The sequence below is a fragment of the Saccopteryx bilineata genome, chromosome 1, assembly GCF_036850765.1.
Source record: "Saccopteryx bilineata isolate mSacBil1 chromosome 1, mSacBil1_pri_phased_curated, whole genome shotgun sequence".
Taxonomy (NCBI): Eukaryota; Metazoa; Chordata; class Mammalia; order Chiroptera; family Emballonuridae; genus Saccopteryx; species Saccopteryx bilineata.
Window position 1 is genome coordinate 229,556,232 of NC_089490.1, and position 13,735 is coordinate 229,569,966.

A 13,735-nucleotide genomic window follows, 5' to 3' on the forward strand; every position below is an offset into this window, starting at 1 on the left:
TCAATTCTATGAATTCTTTGCTCTTAATTTGTGGTGAAGATCCAATTAAACCTGTGTTTTATTTAATCACATTAAATTGCCGTGACTGTTGAGTTAGGAAAAAAAAAAGGTAAAATAACTTTGTCTGGGGCTCTGGCTGTGGTTTGCACTGATCCTATTAGAGACATAGGCAGAGATACTTGGAATTGTAGAGCAGAAATCAATATTCTTCCTATGAGAAGGCAGATGTCTAGACAACAAGTATTTATTGAAGACTTGGTGTTTGCCTGGGCATGTAAAGATCTCCAAAATATATTGATATATAAAATACAGTTTATGCCTCTAAGTATTGAGGCTACACATGATCTTTAAACAATGTGAGCATTAAGGTTACTAATAGATCTATCAATTAATCAATCTCCTGTGTAGGAATAGTATCTATTTTACCTAAGTTGATGGACTTTTAGAGTGAACACATTCCTGTCAGGGGGCACAGTTCCAACCCCATAGTGCAGGGGGAATGGGAGGCCAGAATTCTAAAGAAGATGAATTCCTGGAATACAGAATGAGCCACGGAGGTTATGAGGTTGATTCAAAAATGAAGTTAGAGGTGGCAGAGGGCAGAGAGAAAGAAAGGAAGGAAGAGACTGATTTGGACAGCCCCAGAACCTAAGAAAAGAATGGTAAAATCAAACCCAGCGCCAAGGAACTCTGAATGACAGTCCCCTAAATATACAGCAAACTGCAGTGCCGGTGGCATGATCATGAGGTGGGCTTGACAGAAACCTGGGACAGTGTTCTAGGGTAGCAGCTTGCAGAGAATGCAGGGAACATGCACTCTGGCACGACAGTAGATGGCTCAGCCCAAGACCTCAGCCTGTTATCTTGTTATACCCCCTAATTTTAAGGCAAAATGTGCTATTTAAACCAGTGGGGAAAGAATTTTTACAAAGCATCTGAGCTGCTTGACAGGCAACATGCTTTTATTTATTTATTTTTCTGAGGGATCATAGGATGGAACGGTAGTGTACATGTCTCCCAAGAATCTTGCCCTAACTTGGCTTTGGCCTCCTATGACAGACAGCTTCTGATTCTCTTTCTTCTTTAGTTCCCATTGTTCCTTTTCTGTCTCCCAAGCAGAGAGGTTCCTTTCAGAGACACAATGTCACGGACATGTCCTTGGTTGCTGAATAAAGGAAAGCTCCCCTTTCCTGTTGAACAGTGCCTCTCAACGCTGCTTCCGCTGGAAGGCAGCCATTGGCGCTGGGTAACATCAAGTGCCACGGTGCGCATTCCCGGGCAGGAGGAGCACATCTCCCACTCTGCCTGGTGGGATCTCATCTTTCAGTGTGTTTAGCACTCAGCAGGGCCTCCCTGTGCAAGACGGAATTGCATCTGTTTCCCTTCATGGCTGCCCCAGGGCTAGGCCATCATTACACCTCGGGGCCCAGGCTGGCCAGCTCATGGGGGATGTGAGAACAAGCTAGGATCAGCTCCTGGAATCATCTGCCAGCTGTCTGCACCCCCTCTGAGGCAAAGCTGACCTGCTGTCATGATGAACCGTGATGTTAGGAGAAGAGAAGCCCAGCTGGGTGAGTCAGTCCCAGGTGGGCTCTTTAGGCAGCAGCCGCTGGATTTGTCTTCCTCTGGGCTGCAATCAGAGCATACTCGGTCTGGAAGTCGTTAGGAGAATATGAGCCCAGAACATCCTGATGTCATCTTTGAAAGGTGACCTGATCCCAGAGCATAAATCTGACCCTTACACGACTCTTCCAAACTCCACGCTTAGGGTTGACCCGGAATTTTCAGCAGATGCACTAATCTCTTCACTGTTGCCATGTTTGGAATAGTCTCTGTGGCGCCTAAACACACTAATGAGATATTGCTGGGTCAACGCCAATCATACCCAGCTGTTTACTGCAGCCTCCAGCTAGACTTTCCCAGCTTATTTCTACATAAGCCAGGGTTAAACTGCCAGCGCCTCTTCCACATCTCTGACACCAAACAGATGCTACTCTGAGTGTATGGTCAGCTAAGCCCCTCCATATGGATCAGGAGCTACAGAGCACATACCTATACCTGAGCTCAGATCACTGCATGTTCCCTCCATCAGCTGGCTCCTCCTTTGGTGGAAGACCAGAGAATCGACACTCTCCATGGCAGGCACCAGCCTATCCACCCTTTTGACATTGCCCTGCGATATTGACCATCCAAGGGCTGGAGCACATATAGCATCTTGGCAAGCATCCCTTTAAAGTCTGTAATGAACAAAGGGAAGTTGCAAAATTATTCAAAGCAATGCCAGAAGGCCTTCTTTCCTTCCTTATATTATATTTCTATCCACTTTCTTTCCTTATATTTCTATGTGTGTGTGTGTGTGTGTGTGTGTGTGTGTGTGTGTGGTTTAATACAGATTTTCAAGCTTAAACCTATTGATTTTAGTGTAATAAGCTCTTAAGGTGATTCTGGGGTGTCAGCCAGGTTTGTAAGCACTAGTCTGAGGTACTTATCTTAGTTTTTAATCTCATTGTACAAGTCTGCAAGGCTAGATGAATGTGACTGCCGATAGGCACTTGGGTCTGTAACTTTCGGATTGCTTTCATCCTTAGTTGGGTTGTTGATCTTTGTTCTCTCTGCCTCTCGATCATGAGTCAGGCATGAAGGGGAGCTGCAGTGTGATGGCTGCTCCCCTCTCACAGCTGGGCAGTGGTGGCCGAGGGGACCAGTGCAGAATCTGTGCCAGTGCAGCCTCATTTGGAGAAGCGAGTTCCTAGTACTCACCCAGACCATGAATTATCCACACACATGTTCATAGAAGCAGTGTAACAGAAAAATACTGGAAATCAATAAATCCCAGACATTGAGAATTTACTAAGGATATCATAGCAAGCACATCCTTCTATGATGTTTTAGAATTATATTTGCAAAGAATTTTGCATAGAAAAACTGTGCAGTCAGTACTTACAGTATCCTATGAGCTGGAAAAAAAAATAGCACCCACCATTTTGTGCAGAATATTTTAAATACTTACAATATGCATGGAAATAGAATGGAAATGGATTCACTAATATATTAACTGGTTTTTCTATCAGCGGTGGACTTTTTAAAAAATATTTTTAATTCGATTTTATTAGATGTAAAACAATTTCTACAATGATTATAGTAATAACTTTTATATTAAAATGTCAAAGGTTATTCAGCAAATTTTGCATGGCTATTATGATACTAAAATGAGATACTAAATGGAGGGCAACTGGGGAAAAAATGTAGGGGTTGGCTCTTGTTTTGAACAGTGATGACCCAACTTGAGGGGAAGCAGCAATAAAATTTTAATTTAAAAACCATCCAGGAACAGATTGTGCGATCTTCGTCATCCGGGGTCATTGTATGCCACATTAGCACCTCACCCTTCAGCTCTGCCTCCAGTGATGACATCAGTCTTTAAAACACTTCTAGGGGATGAATACTAATTGCGAGCTCTGAGGTGAGGCATGCTACATCTGACATCCTGTCCATCAGTTTACTTGGCATTTTCCAAAGTCAGTGCACGGTGAATGTGGAGGTATTGGGCCAGTGAGTGTGCAGCCTTGCTTGGCTCCCTTTTCTTGCCAGTCCAACCCTGCCTTGGGTGACTGTCCCCTCAGCACCTCAGGAAGTGGGGAGATCTGGGTGTGGGCGAACTATGGGTTTCCCACCTTGCTTTGTGCCTACCTCCACTGTGGTGTGCATGTGTGATGAGCATGGCCACTCTGGGAGATGACATTTACCCGGGCCAGATGCTCAGCTCTAATCTCGCTTCCCCTTCTTTCCTGCCTCCCAAGGGGCATAATCCTAGTCTCTAAATATAAACTGCATCATCTGAAAATACATGCCCTCTCTGCCAAGGTTTTCTGTGTTTTGCCCAGATGGCATTACCAAAATTTCTATTAATAAAGATAAAGCCAAGTGGGCAAACATGGCTCTCTACTCCTCTATGTGGGGTGGCGCCAGGGTTCAGGGTGTGCAGACAGGAGCTGCCCCTTTGCTTTTCTCTGGGAAACAGCCCATGACAGTTTAGCAGGTGGCACTAGCCTCTGGGACCCTACATGCTTGCTTCTCATTGTACGTTGCAGTCTGCCCTGATGACCAGCGTTTTGCCTCTAGGGGAGAATCTGTGAGAGATGCACTGAGCCAGGAGGGGTGAGCGTTAGCACCCACACACCTGGCCAAGCCCCAGCTCACCTGCAATTTCTGATTCTCACATTCACTCACAGTACTAACCCTTCCTAATATCAGCAATATACCGATGCCAGAACAATCTAATAGCCAATACAGTCCTGTGTCCTCACTCTGGCCAGTACCCAGGGAACACACATAGTAGAACTTGATACTCATCCTCACTGATCTCTGCCCATTCCATCCAAGAACCTCTAAATAAACCCTGCTTACTCCAACCCTAATAATAGCCGCATCGTATTGAGTGAAAGCTTACTATGGTTCAAGCACCTCAATCACAGATGACTAATTTTCATAACACCCCTGTAAGGTAGCCACTATTCTGTTGAACAGATGCAGAGACCAATACTCAGAAAGGTTAAATAATCTGTCCCAGTCACATGTCTTGACATAATAGAATCTGAATTCAATCACAGACCCACTAGGCCAGTGGTCGGCAAACTCATTAGTCAACAGAGCCACGATTGAAATTTCTCTTGAGAGCAAAATTTTTTAAACTTAAACTATATAGGTAAGTACATTCTTTATTGAGGTAGTGTCCACACGTGGTATTTTGTGGAAGAGCCACACTCAAGGGGCCAAAGAGCCACACGTGGCTCGCGAGCCGCAGTTTGCTGACCACTGAAACCATCTCACTTTCTTCAAATTCCATTCTGATTTAAATGGGGAAGCCAGGGTTGGGGGGTGAAGTCCACTGTGATGGAGACAGCTGGGAAAGGCTGTGTGCAAGTGTTTTCAAAACAACTCAATAACTTCTTGTCCTCCAAGGGCAGAGGACAGGGGTTCAAGGATGTGGTAGTCTTATTTACCCCAGGCTCACTCTAAGTGCCCTTAGTGAGCCGGACATAGATTTGCAGTCACCCCTTCTGAAATTGAGAAGGACCAAAATGTTACCTGAGCTGCCCTGATGGGGATTAGCCTTTTGGGGACTTAGAACTTTAAGTTGGCTTCTTAAAAGGGGAACTGTGGCTGTGCGGTATAATTTTATACCAGAGTTTACAAAGGCTGAAGGAATTTGGTTCTAATATTAACAGCTCAAGGTGTCTCTTGCCAGAAAGGGTGGCAAATGTCCTTCCTTAGATAGCACATGGCCTTGGCTTATAAGTTTATAGAAGGAAAAGATCCTACCAAGAGATGCAACAGCTCATGAAAACTGCACAAGGAATAGGGGACCTCATTGTCATCTCAAGACTTGGACGGCAGCATGTTGCTGCCCCTCCATTGCTCCAAAATGAATTTTAATGAGTTCTGGAATAATCTCTTATCTAGTTACCTAGACGGTGGGAAAAGAGTGGTTGTCATGCCATTGAGGGTATCACTGTCATGCCTGGGTCCCTCGTGTCTTTCTGTCTAGTGTCTTGCCATTCTGATTTAAATGGGGAAGCCAGGGTTGGGGGGTCAAGTTCACTGTGATGGAGACAGCTGGGAAAGGCAAAGGGCTCAGGTTCCCAGGGACCGCCACTCAGGACAACCTGGGAAGGGCAGCCCTCCCCGCAAGCCAGCATCACTTCTCTCTAGACTGTGGACCAGAAGTCCAGAAGTCAAGGGCCCTGACCAGCAGTCTTGTCTCTCTGATTTCATAAACTTGACTGTATCTGCCTTTTCCTTCTTTTATCCTGGGGTGTTGCTGTCAGAATCCAATTCAAACAACATATCATGGGTTCAGACCTAAATGTCGGATTGAAGGCAAAGAGAACTAAGAAGACATGTTCTCCACACCGTGGAAAAGGTTACAGCCACACAGAGGGCATAAAACAAGGTTTTAGAGGAATATAATAAAGACGAAAATATATGGTGCCATGTGGTTTCCAAGGAGAAAGAGGTAACGTTCTCTCAGAAGACTGACTCTTGCATATAAGAAGTCAATATGTGGTCAGAGAAGCTTCTCGACTCAGCGAAGAAAGGTGGTGTTATTCACATATGTCAAAAATATTAGCATTTAGGGAAAAAATCAGTACAGGCCTTCTCCTTCAAATGTACAAAAATAAATTACAGCTGGAGAAAAATTAACTGAGTATTTAAGAAGCAAACCACAGAAAACGAGAAGCTAATAGACCTAAGTCATCTACTCTTTAAGTAGAGAAGTAACAGAAGAAGTCTCAAAGGAATCTGGTAAATTACAGATTGGGTCCTTTTTTTAAAGCTCTATGTGCTGAGAATTTTCGTGAAAATATAACTTAAATGAAAAGATATCCACCCCCCCCCTGCCTGATTTAGGAAAAAGAAAACTGCAGCCAACAGGACAGGAAATAAAGGTTAATATCTTTATTCATCGACATAGTTGATAGCAAGTGCCCAGGCAAACCCTTAAAGGAGCTGAGGAATCACCTCATTTTACAGACAGAGAAACTGACGTGGAGAAAATAAAGGAACTCACTAGAGAATTGATCACAGAGATGGAACCATGGTCACAGGTGGGACGTTTTCTGCCTTTTCCACTTGAATCAGTCACAGAGCCCATGTGAGTTTCTTCCTGCAGGGACTAAAGGATCATTCACTTTCTTTTTTTTTTTTTTTTTTTAAATTTTTTTTTATTTATTCATTTTAGAGAGGAGAGAGAGAGACAGAGAAGGAGAGAGAGAGAGACAGAGAGAGAAGGTGGGGAGGAGCTGGAAGCATCAACTCCCATATGTGCCTTGGCCAGGCAAGCCCAGGGTTTTGAACCGGCGACCTCAGCATTTCCAGGTCGACGCTTTATCCACTGTGCCACCACAGGTCAGGCATTCATTCACTTTCTCTATGGCAAGCAAGATGACCCCCCACAGCCCACATGGACTAGTTCTGACAGACTCTGTGAAAGAGTTTTTGGAAAAGATTGGGGTTTCAGAGAGGGGGTTATGTATTCCAAAGAGAGTAAATATCATCTATCAAGGAGAACTGAAAGAAAGAAGCATAAGTAAAAAAATAATAATATGTATAATACATTGTTATTCTCTTATATGTGGCCATTCTTAAGTATAATGCTGAAAAGGCAGAATAGATGACTAATTAAAATCAGAATGTGAGACCAGAGGAAAAGAGAACAGAGGGAAAGGGAATGATAGGATGGGATAAACCTGAAGGGAAGGGGGGAGGGCACTATGGGGAGGGGGGCAAAGGAGATGTTAAAGGGAATATGGGGGAGGGGGGATGCATTCGGGGCGACACTAGAATCTATGTAAACACAATAAATTAAACTTTAAAAAAATCAGAATGTGCCAATAATCCTAAAGCTGGAGTTCTACTGAAATTATCACATCACAATGTGTTAGTGTTTTGTGTATGATGATAAATGAGAAACTTGTTACAGAAATCATTTTAGGTATTTTAGAGAAAGATACAATGCATTCAGATAGATAGATAGATACATACATACATACATACATACATGGAAAATACATTTTCAAACACATATGTGATCTATTTATATCTGATATATATATTTTAATACTCATTCTTTCTATTCTGTGGTTACTTTCAGGATCCTAAACACTGCACTGAGGCTATTTATTTTAAATCCCTGGGTTACATTTATACACATTTAGGTCATAATAACCTGTGATGTGTGCATCCTCCTGGGAGGGAGATGTCAGGATGACAAGGTGAACTTTATGATTCAAAGTCTGGTGGGTAATGACTGTCAGAGAAGAATTTAAAATAAAAGTTGCCATAAGCCCTGAATGCAGCATTCAAAAGCAACACCATAATCAGATTATTTCTTGTTTTTACAGAGGACTCATCTTTTACAAGGAAAAAATATATGTATATATTGAAAGACAAAAAATAAAATAAAAATAAAAATGATACTCATGAGAAATAGCTTCTTCACAAAGCAGCAATTTAACTGATCTACTTGAAACCCTTAGACCAGTGTTTCCCAACCTTTTTTGTGCCATGCCCCACCTTAACCTTTCTAAAATTTTTATGTTCCCCCCTATGTAACATACATAATTTTTAACATTAAAAAAATTGATTTGTTCACTTAATAAACATAAATGATAGGTTCTAGGAAGAAATCACTATGAAATTGTTAACAAAACACAGTAAGTAAAATTTCAAAACATATAATGAAAAACAGAAATTTAAATTCCAAATAATTTAATACAGATTTTTCTATATTAATTTATTATTTTAATTTAGTGTGATCCTTGCGCTTGATGCTTGCTGCACAGAGATTTTATATTAGGTTCCAATTTGGTTAGCTTTAGTCTCAAGTCTCCACGTTGTGTTATATCCAGCCGATTTCTTTTTTTTACCAGTAAATCATTTACAGCACTAAATCCACATTCAGCTAAAAATGAAGATGGAAACGGTAGCAGTAGTTTTCTTGCACATTTGGTTGAATTTGGGTATTTGATTTCTGTTTCCTCACAAAACCATGCCATCGCTCCTTTGATATTAAATAAAGCTTTAACTGACTCATCATTTTGCAATTCTGCGAGTTCTTCTTGATACTACATATTTGATATATCAGACAAATCCACTAACATTGGCTGCATCATCCATGTTGGGAAATCAATTTGTTTTAAATCAGAAAATCTTTCTTTTAAATCAGCCGATAGAATATTCAAATAATTGACAATAACAAGTAAAGCGGTATCAGTTACTTCACATTTTTGGAGCCAATGAAACTGTTTAAAATTTTTGTTGTTAATATGTTTCTGACATAACTCAATATTGGTAATGAAACCAAATATCTTTGCTTTTGCATCGACAAGAGTTTTATTTGTTCCTTGAAGTTGCTTATTTAATATATTTAGTTTTTCAAAGATATCGGCTAAATAACTCACAAATGCTTTACCATCTATTGTTAACAGATACTTCATTTCAGGTTTGTCGCTTAAAAAATCACTAAGAGTATCAAACAGTTTCATAAATCTTTTCAAACAGTTTCCTTTAGATAGCCATCTTACTTCAGTATGAAGTAAAAGTCTCACATGGTCTTCATTTTGTTCTTCACAAAATAGCTTGAAAAGACGCTCACATTTGGCACTAGCTTTAATAGCATTAACACACTTTATTACTGTATGTAATACTTCATTCAGAACAGGCGAGATGTTTTTAGCTACCAAGTTTTCCCTATGAATAACACAATGCACAAGAATCATTTCTGGATTCGCATCTTTCATCAATTTTAAGCAGCCATTTTTCTTGCCCATCATATTGGGAGCACCATCTGCAGCACAAGATGTTATATTTTTCATTGGTATATCATTGACATCTAAGTAGTTTTTTAGCTTATTATATATGTCTTTGGAGGTAGTGGTGCTTTCTAATCTTTTACAGAACAACATTTCTTCAGCAAAATGTCCTTTATCAATATAGCTTACGTAAGTTATCAATACTGCCTCACTGTCTCTCAAAGTTGATTCATCCATTTGCAAGGAGAATTTTCTTGTTTTCAGCTTTTCAATAAGTTGTTTTTCAATATCCTCACTCATTTCATCTATTCTTCTCCTAACAGAATTGTTACTGAGTGGCATAGCTTTTACATCTTTGTCATCTTTTCAAGAATCGTTTTAAGGAATGCTGATATTGATGGTTTTATTAAATTCTCTCCTATAGTGTGATTTTCTCCAGTTTTAGTGATGAATAAAGAAATTTGATAACTAGCTTCAAGAACACGATTATTAGTTGAAGTATGAGCAGTAAATAGAGACTTTAATGTTGTTCTTTTTTCAAAAATTTTCTTTAAAGTTTTAAAGTAACTCAAATCTGAATTAATATGAGCACTATGTTTCGCCTTCAAATGCGCCTCAAGACAACCTCATTTCATTGATTCGTTGGTAAAGCATTGCTGGCATAAAAGACAAAAAGGAATCCGCTCATCGTGAACAGCGGGTATGAACCCAAATTTTAAATATTCCTCCGAATATTGACGAGTTTTTTCCTTGCTTGCACCACTCATTTTACTATGGGCTATAATAAAAATAAGATCAATTAAAAACTAATATTAAAATATGTGTTAAAATATATTCAATGTGACATAGAGTAAGTGTATACTAAAAATTCATATTTTTTAAAATGTATATAACACATTTACTACACTACCACCGCAAATCAAAAGGTATCTATATTTTTTCCACTTGACAAAATTTTCTGGAAAGTTATGCTTCTAAAATTAAAATTGTCGTGCATGCACTATTATAGCCCCAATAATATTTATAAAATATTATTGCTTTCTAGCCCCTATGCAAGTACTTAATAAAGAGTTTAATATTGATAAAAATAAAATCAAATACTTACCAATTATATCTATGCTATATATATATGTATATTTATTAAATCAACGAGCTTTTACAACAGTTTTGACTGACACATTTCAAATTAACACCAACTGAATGATGTGAAACACTATAGAAGTTGCGATGGGCCAATTAGGTGAGAATAACTGCATTGTTTAGCGAGTTTTTAAAACGTCAGGGGTTCCCCGCGGCAGACGGCACGCTCCACGATGAACCCAGGATGAAGTTTACTTGACGACGCCAATCACCCAGTTGATATTTTGGTCTCGTCAAACGAAATTATACTTAATAATTATTTACCGCAATTATTTAAGAATTGCATTTTTTGTTAAATTTGGCACTGATATCTAGCATTGCATTTAAATGGCCCGGGGCGAAAGAGTTAAAGTCGTGTCGAGTCCATTTTCAAATTGCCCCCCTTAACTATCGAATTGCCCCCCTGTGGGGCGTGGGCCCCACGTTGGGAAACACTGCCTTAGACCATGCTGCTGCATGCTAATTGGAAGTTATTTTTATACAGAATCAGCTTGGATCATGATTGATTTAATGTAGTGGGGCTGACCTGTCCAACTTGTGAGGAAAGCATGCGTGAAGCCCTGTTTTGCAAGCCCCATGGAGGGAGCATTAATGTGGAGGAGACACAGCAGCAAACCCAGCCCTCCAGGGATGACACGGACCGTGGAGGCCTGTCCGGAGCGACATACTAACTCTTCACGTGCTCCTCACACCCTGACAGTGTAGGACCACCAACACCGATGTGGCAGCAATCCTCTGCTCACCAGCACTCCCCGCTGGAGCTTTCTGAAGCCTCAGTTGGCCACGTACAAAATGTGCCTCTGGAAAGATGGATTGAATTATCTCCGACTTAACTTCCTGATCCCAGAGAGCTGATGGTGCACCATTATAACTTTATCTCACTGGGTCATGAAAGTTTGTTTTCTTTCACTGTTGTTTTGGCCACTGGAAAGGATATCTAAAATTCAGACTGCTTTGGGAGGTGGAGTTAACTATGCTGCACTGAACGATGATATCTTCAGAGGTAGCATATCTGTGAATATGTGCACCTATCGGAAAAGCAAGGATGATGCTCAGGGCAGGCTGTCGGGAGTGGTGAGATCATCATGAAGGACAAGAAGAGAGAAAGAGCCCGGCCTGGCTGCACGAACCTTGTTGTCCTCTTTGAAGATGTACAAATAAGAGACTAGTCCCTGAGTTGAGGTCCTAACACTTTCTCTGCTCAACTCACTGTGTGCCACTTGGGAAAGAATAGTTCTTATTCACATCTATATTTATTAACTATAAAATAGATGTACCAAGAGGATAGTTTTGCCTCCCTGTATTTTTAACTACTCACTTTGGTAACATTGTAACTGCTCTTGAGGTAGGTAGACATTGTGGCACCCTCTAGCCCCCATCACCCAGCTCCTTTTCTCTAGCTGGTATTTTCTTCCCCAAACCATTTTTTGGTAATAGTCAATGCACACATGCATTGATACTAAATGTTTAACAAGCAATTTCAGAAACAGATACTATATTTAATTTGATAAGTTCTGAAATAGGCCATTTCTATGACATTGTGACAGTATGAAATGAATAAAGGGGGACAGACTGCTACCCTGTATATTATTACTGGGGAATTTAGGATGAAAATTGTATATTTTTCTACCAAAGACATTATGTGTTTCTTTGGCGTTTGAAATTTAACTGAGCACCTATTCTGTGCCTAGTCCCACACAAAGTGCTAGAGTTGTGGAAATAAGTCAGAGAGGGACGATTCCTTAAAGAACTTACAAAGGTGTAGGTGGACAGATAAAAGCTGGTGCAGAGAAACAAGCAAAACAGAAGAGGAGGAATGCTTGACAGCCGGGGATCCTGGGAGCTTCCTGCAGGTGACAGCACATGATCTGGCCTTAAAGGACCAGTGAGATTTTCACAGGGAAGACTGGTGTGGGGGTCTTTCAGGAGAAAGGCACGGGATGGACTGAGGTACAGCATGTGGTTTTATTTGGCTGGAAAACCCTCCAAACGAAAGGGTGTTGGAAAGGGTGGCATGACCTGGTGAGGAACCAGCCCGTGGAGTTTTGCGACCTCTCTTGTGGTTGGCAGTAGGGAGCTGCTTATTTCTTTGTAGGTTTTGTAAAAGGAAAGGGGGTGATCAGGTCTGCGCTTGAGGACAGTGGGGACAGGGACAGGAAGGGGATGTGATGGGGACAGAATGTCTCACTTCTAATAGCTGAAACCATTTTGAAGTGTGGATGGATTGATTTCAGCTTATCAGAGAGCACAGTGTCCGGAAGAAATGCATTAAAGATGAAGAGTTCTGAGCTCCAGCCCTCGCTTTGCTACTAATTAGTCTTGCGGCAGGATGAGGCACTTCATTTCTCTGATCCTTAATATTCACATCTGTGTAGGTGTGTGTGTGTGTGTGTGTGTTGGTGACTAAGGTGTGTTCCTCAAGTGTCAAGTGAGGTGTGTGACCTTGTATGACAGGTAAAGCCATCATTTCCTCCTTTGGTATTTTCATTTCAAATTTTCAAATAGGATATTTAATCACTTATCTGAAACAAGCCCTAAGCCTTGAGATGTCTGTGTAGCATTGTCCTCATCAATATCCTCTTATATGTTTTCACACTTGTCACTTAAGTATTTTATCTAGGAAAAGAAGGAGGCAATAGCCTCCTGCCACCATGTCTCTCTACTGTTACAGTCTGTACACTGTAGGGAAATGTACTGGACTGCAAACAGACACCTCTCTGTGCTCAGAAACTGTTCTTAAGAAAAGCTAATAACTGAGCCAAGTCAAGGGGTGGTGACATAGGGACAAAGAGTCCAGAGTAGAAAAGAGAGTTAACTTGTCCTCTGTCCCAGGCCCCACTTGGATAAACCTCTCCCTGATACATGACTTAATTATGGCTATCCTTCAAAAGACAATGTACATTTTCCAAGAAAACACTTCGCTGACACCTTAGACTGCTGTTTCAAAATAGGGACATGTTACTGGGCTGAAAATTATGTAGGGCAAGTAGACATGAATAACTGTGTTATATTCTACAAAATACCCATTGTTAAGAAATAAATGAGAATTCTGTCAATCACCCAAATGACTACATATTTGGAAACATATATAGTAGATTGCATTTTTTCCCCACTTTCTGTCCAGCTCTTTATATAGGGAGGGGCAAAAGTAGGTATGCAAAACACAGTTTATTATTGTATTATTATTTATTATTATTTTCCATAAGAACAACTGTAAACCTACTTTGGCTGCACCTTGTGTATGGTTTTCACATTTTATTATTTGATTTTTATTTTATGTT